Source organism: Homarus americanus, unplaced genomic scaffold, assembly GCF_018991925.1.
Source record: "Homarus americanus isolate GMGI-L3 unplaced genomic scaffold, GMGI_Hamer_2.0 scaffold48183, whole genome shotgun sequence".
Lineage (NCBI taxonomy): Eukaryota > Metazoa > Arthropoda > Malacostraca > Decapoda > Nephropidae > Homarus > Homarus americanus.
The window spans coordinates 7,501-12,710 of NW_024727017.1; the positions used below are offsets into that span (position 1 = coordinate 7,501).

Below are 5,210 nucleotides of genomic sequence, written 5' to 3' on the forward strand. Positions count from 1 at the left end.
TGAGCGGCCTTTCCGGCTGCAGAACTAGTGCTCTATCCCGGCGAGCGCCGTTATGAGGCGCAACACCGTCTTTAACGCGTTTAGAGAGAACTCCCCCTGCCTCCCTCCCAGTCATGAGATAGACGTGGACTCGTGGCGAACTCTCAAAAAGAACGCCCACACCGCGTCTGACCGTGGGAGAGGGTGGAGGAGCGCGTGAGGAAGAGCACGGCGTCACCCAAGCATTCTCATCTCTCTGCCTGCACCACTACATGGTAGACTGCGGGCCCAGGCGCACTCATCAATTTAGGTTCCACTGCAATGCATGCCAAGCACTCTTTTCGAGGTGATAGACGAAATTCCGGCGGGGCTTACTTAAAAGATATCCGACCGGTTTCGTTTCCTCTTCGTGGGATGAAGTGCCTCTTAGAACATGTGCAGCATCAGCCATGAGCGGCCGACGGCCATTCGTGTCTCTGTGGACAGCAGGCAAAAGAGCGCCGCCTCCAGTTATTTGCGAGGGCGACAACTGTCGCTTTGTTGTGGTTGAATGTGGGTGCGCCAAGTCCATGAACTTGCTAGTGATAGGCTTGCTTGTTTTTAAGGGCACGCCTCGCGCAAGGCGCGGGCGATTAAACCCCAAGGCGGAAGCTCGGTTCGGGTTACCCTCGTGTCGGGGAGACAGTCAGCAGGCACCGAACTCGCAGCAACCGATGGATGTATATTTCCGACCCTCGTGAAATGGCGGCGACAAGCTCATATGGCTGCCGCCGCCGCAATATGCGTTCAACTTGTCGATGTATCTGGTATTCTTGCGATTCACATACCGACACGCGGTTTGCTGCGGTCTTCATCGACCCACGAGCCGAGTGATCCCCCGTTAAGAGTTGTGTATTTGCCATTTGGTCTTTTTGCGACTAACCATCACAGGTCGAGTCTCAATGAAAGGGTTTGACAGACATAGCCCAAGTTTGTGGTTTGGGTTTGGCCGGACGGCTTGTTGTTGTTTTTTGACACTTGAATTTCACTCTTTTTGGGTCAAGAGGCTTATTCGCCGGTAGTAAGGAACGGACGGGCAGCCGTCCAAAGCCCCGTCCGTCCTCCTCCTCCGGTCTTCGCGCTCTCGCCCGAGTGTGGTCCACCTACAGCGTGGTGGTACCTATTTTTAGTGCGGGGGCCGGGATTGTCCTCTTTCGCTGCTGGAGTTGCCAGAGCAGAGCCCGAGACCGCCCAAATCAGGAGAGTAGTAGTAGTAGTTTTAAGAGCGCCCCGTTCTCTTTCTCTCTGTTAATGATCCTTCCGCAGGTTCACCTACGGAAACCTTGTTACGACTTTTACTTCCTCTAAATGATCAAGTTTGGACATCTTTCCGTCAGCTCGAGGCGACGACCCCAGAAAACCCTCGCGGGCAACGGGGCCGACAATCCAAGAGCGCCAGTCCGAAGGCCTCACTAAATCATTCAATCGGTAGTAGCGACGGGCGGTGTGTACAAAGGGCAGGGGCGTAGTCAGCGCAAGCTGATGACTTGCACTTACTGGGAATTCCTCGTTCATGGAAACAATTGCAAGCCCCAATCCCTATCAAGAAGGCTTTTGAACAGGTTACCCGCTCCTCTCGGAGGGAAAACTGGATTGATCCCTTCAGTGTGGCGTCTTTATTGCAGAACATCTAAGGGCATCACAGACCTGTTATTAACTCGTCTCGTCATGACTAAATTGCCGCTTATCCCTCTAAGAAGAAGTTGCGAACTGGACACCATTTTCTGGAGATCAGTCGACTACTTAGTAGGCCAGAGTCTCGTTCGTTATCGGAATTAACCAGACAAATCGCTCCACCAACTAAGAACGGCCATGCACCACCACCCACCGAATCGAGAAAGAGCTCTCAATCTGTCAATCCTTCCGGTGTCTGGGCCTGGTGAGGTTTCCCGTGTTGAGTCAAATTAAGCCGCAGGCTCCACTCCTGGTGGTGCCCTTCCGTCAATTCCTTTAAGTTTCAGCTTTGCAACCATACTTCCCCGGAACCCAAAGACTTTGGTTTCCCGGAAGCTGCCCGCCGGGTCATGGGAATAACGCCGGCGGATCGCTAGTTGGCATCGTTTATGTGGTTAGAACTAGAGGCGGTATCTACAGTCGCCTTGAACCTCTAACTTTCGTTCTTGATTAATGCATAGAAAACATCATGGCAAAATGCTTTACGCAGTAGTTCGTCTTGCAGCGGTCCAAAATTTCACCTCTAAGCGTCGCCATCTGAATGCCCCGCCTGTTCCGATTAGTCATTACCTCTGGTTCGAAGCCAACAAAATAGAGACGAGGTCTATTCCATTATTCCGCCATCACCATTCGGGCCATTCAAATAGCCTGCTCTGAGCACTCCTAATTTTTCAAAAGTAAACTCTCCGGCCCACTCGGGACACTCGACAAAGCATCCGTGTTGAGCAGTAGGCGGCTTTCATTGAATGACAGTAAACACGGGCGGTGCCGTCAGTCGAACTGAGATCAACTACGAGCTTTTTAACCGCAACAACTTTAATATATACGCTATTGGAGCTGGAATTACCGCGGCTGCACAACAGACTTGCCCTCAATGGATACTCGTTAAAGTTTAAAGTGTACTCATTCCGGTGCGAGGCCTCGGATGAGACTCACATCGTTAGTTTTCGTCACTACCTCCCCGTGCCGGGAGTGGGTAATTTGCGTGCCTGCTGCCTTCCTTAGATGTGGTAGCCGTTTCTCAGGCTCCCTCTCCGGAATCGAACCCTGATTCCCCGTTACCCGTTATAGCCATTGTAGGCGCATAACCTACAATCGAAAGCTGATAAGGCAGACACTTGAAAGAAGCGGCGCCGGTGCGGAGACCGTGCGCTCAGCCCGAAGTTATTCAGATTCACCACAGGTGGGTTACGGACCGGGGCCCGACCAGTTTTGAACTAATAAAAGCGCTCTTCCCTTGCGGTCGGAGACCAATTGCATGTATTAGCTCTAGAATTGCCACAGTTATCCAAGTAAGTGGGTTTACAGATCCAATGAAACATAGCTGATTTAATGAGCCATTCGCGGTTTCGCCTTAAATCGGCTTGTACTTACACATGCATGGCTTAATCTTTGAGACAAGCATATGACTACTGGCAGGATCAACCAGGTAGCTGCTGCTGTTGGCGGCGCCTATCACGGCGGCCAAAATAGTGAAATTGAGAGAGAGGCAGAAGACATTGGGCGAGGGACCGCACGTTGGCCTTAGAGAAATAGCAAACCAGATGATCAGATCTAACTGCACCTTCTCTTGCTATCCTCGGCGCCGGCAGCGCCACCGTGTGTGCCAATCTCCTCCCTTATCCGCTCCTCTTTGCCCCAGCTCCAGCGAGGCAGCCGACATTGGGCGAGGAACCGCACGTTGGCGAATCTCCTCCCTTATCCGCTCCTCTTCTCTTTGCCCCAGCGAGGCAGAAGACATTGGGCGAGGGACCGCACGTTGGCCTTAGAGAAATAGCAAACCAGATGATCAGATCAAACTGCACCTTCTCTCGCTATCCTCGGCGCCGGCAGCGCCACCGTGTGTGCCAATCTCCTCCCTTATCCTCTCCTCTTCTCTTTGCCCCAGCGAGGCCGCCGACATTGGGCGAGGGACCGCACGTTGGCCTTAGAGAAATAGCAAACCAGATGATCAGATCAAACTGCACCTTCTCTCGCTATCCTCGGCGCCGGCAGCGCCACCGTGTGTGCCAATCTCCTCCCTTATCCGCTCCTCTCCTCTTTACCCAGCTCCAGCGAGGCAGCCGACATTGGGCGAGGGACCGCACGTTGGCCAATCTCCTCCCTTATCCGCTCCTCTTCTCTTCTCTTCTCTTTGCCCCAGCGAGGCATAAGACATTGGGCGAGGGACCGCACATTGGCCCATCTCCTCCTCTCTCTCTTTCTCTTACTGTTTGTGGGGGCGTGGGCTCATGAGCGCCATCGTCGCCCAATATTGGTTAGGTTGTGTATTTCACGGGTGGGAACCGCCATCATCGTTGTTAGGTGATGGGGTAACCCAACGTGTGCTTTGACGAGTTTTGGCTGCTAAACTCTCTTTTTAGTATACTCGGCTCCCAGACTGCGCCCTGGTCGTGTTGAACCATGAGCGTTGTCTATGCACATTTAGGGTAGCCGTTTGAGCGTGGAATAGTGCAATGAATCTCGGTCAAGAGACGGTTGGGCGCTGCATTGAAGGCCGGCACAGACGCGAAGACGGGGTGATCAGCCAACGCAAGTCCGCTAAGTTGGGCAGACAGCAAGGCGAAGGGGAGCCCCGTTCCGGACTGAAAGGCCGCAGCATATGCTGTGACGGAAACTAGTAGGGTGGCGACGTGTGCGCCGAGAGAGAGAGAGAGAGAGACGGAGTAAATAATGTCCAAACGGAAGAGAGACCTGGCAAGTGTAATTGATAGAGCGCGAGCCTACTCGCCATAAGCCCGCTCCACTGCCATTCCTCTGATCCAATGAGACTAAAATCTCTCTCTCTCTCCTTCTGCTCCAGCCATTGCAGGGCAGGGAAGCGACGGCAATTTTGTTTGTTGTTTTTGAATGCCGCGCTTTGCTTCGCAGAGGCGCCGAAGCGCTCCGCTGGGGGGCGGAAGATATTTCACACCGAATATGTGTGTGAAGGCACCCTCTCCCCTTAATATAGTGAAATAGTGCAATCCAGCATACAAGGTCGGACGATAGGACATTCACCGTACCGCACCTCGAGAGTGGATGTTGGGTAAGGTTAAAACCGGACTGTTCGCAGACAGCCGAATAACCCGGTTCCGGACTAATTGGTGGATGCAACATCATGATGATGCTGCTGCTGTCGCAGAAACCGCAGTGGCGACGTGAGAGAGTAATAATGTTCAATAGGGAGAGCGACCTGGCTAGTGTAATTGATAGATCGCGAGCCTACTCGCCATTAGCCCGCTCCACTGCCATTCCTCTGACCCAATGAGACTATTCTCTCTCTCGCTCTCCTTCTGCTCCAGCCATTGCAGGGCAGGGAGAGGAAATCGACGGCAATTTTGGTTGTTGTTTTTGAATGCCGCGTTTTGCTTCGCAGAGGCGCCGAAGCGCTCCGCTGGGGGGCGGAAGATATTTCACATCGAATATGTGTGAAGGCACCCTCTCCCCTTAATATAGTGAAATAGTGCAATCCAGCATACAAGAGCGGACGATAGGACAGTCACCGTACCGCACCTCGAGAGTGGAAGTTGTTTGAT

The 5,210-nt window shown here is 53.0% G+C and overlaps 1 non-coding gene across 1 annotated transcript; it reads right to left on the reverse strand.

Moving 5' to 3' along the window:
* Window positions 1-707: 707 nt before the first annotated feature.
* Window positions 708-868, reverse strand: LOC121865756. Its single transcript, XR_006088811.1, has one exon. It is a non-coding gene; the product is annotated as a 5.8S ribosomal RNA (ribosomal RNA).
* Between the last annotated feature and the right edge of the window lie 4,342 nt (window positions 869-5,210).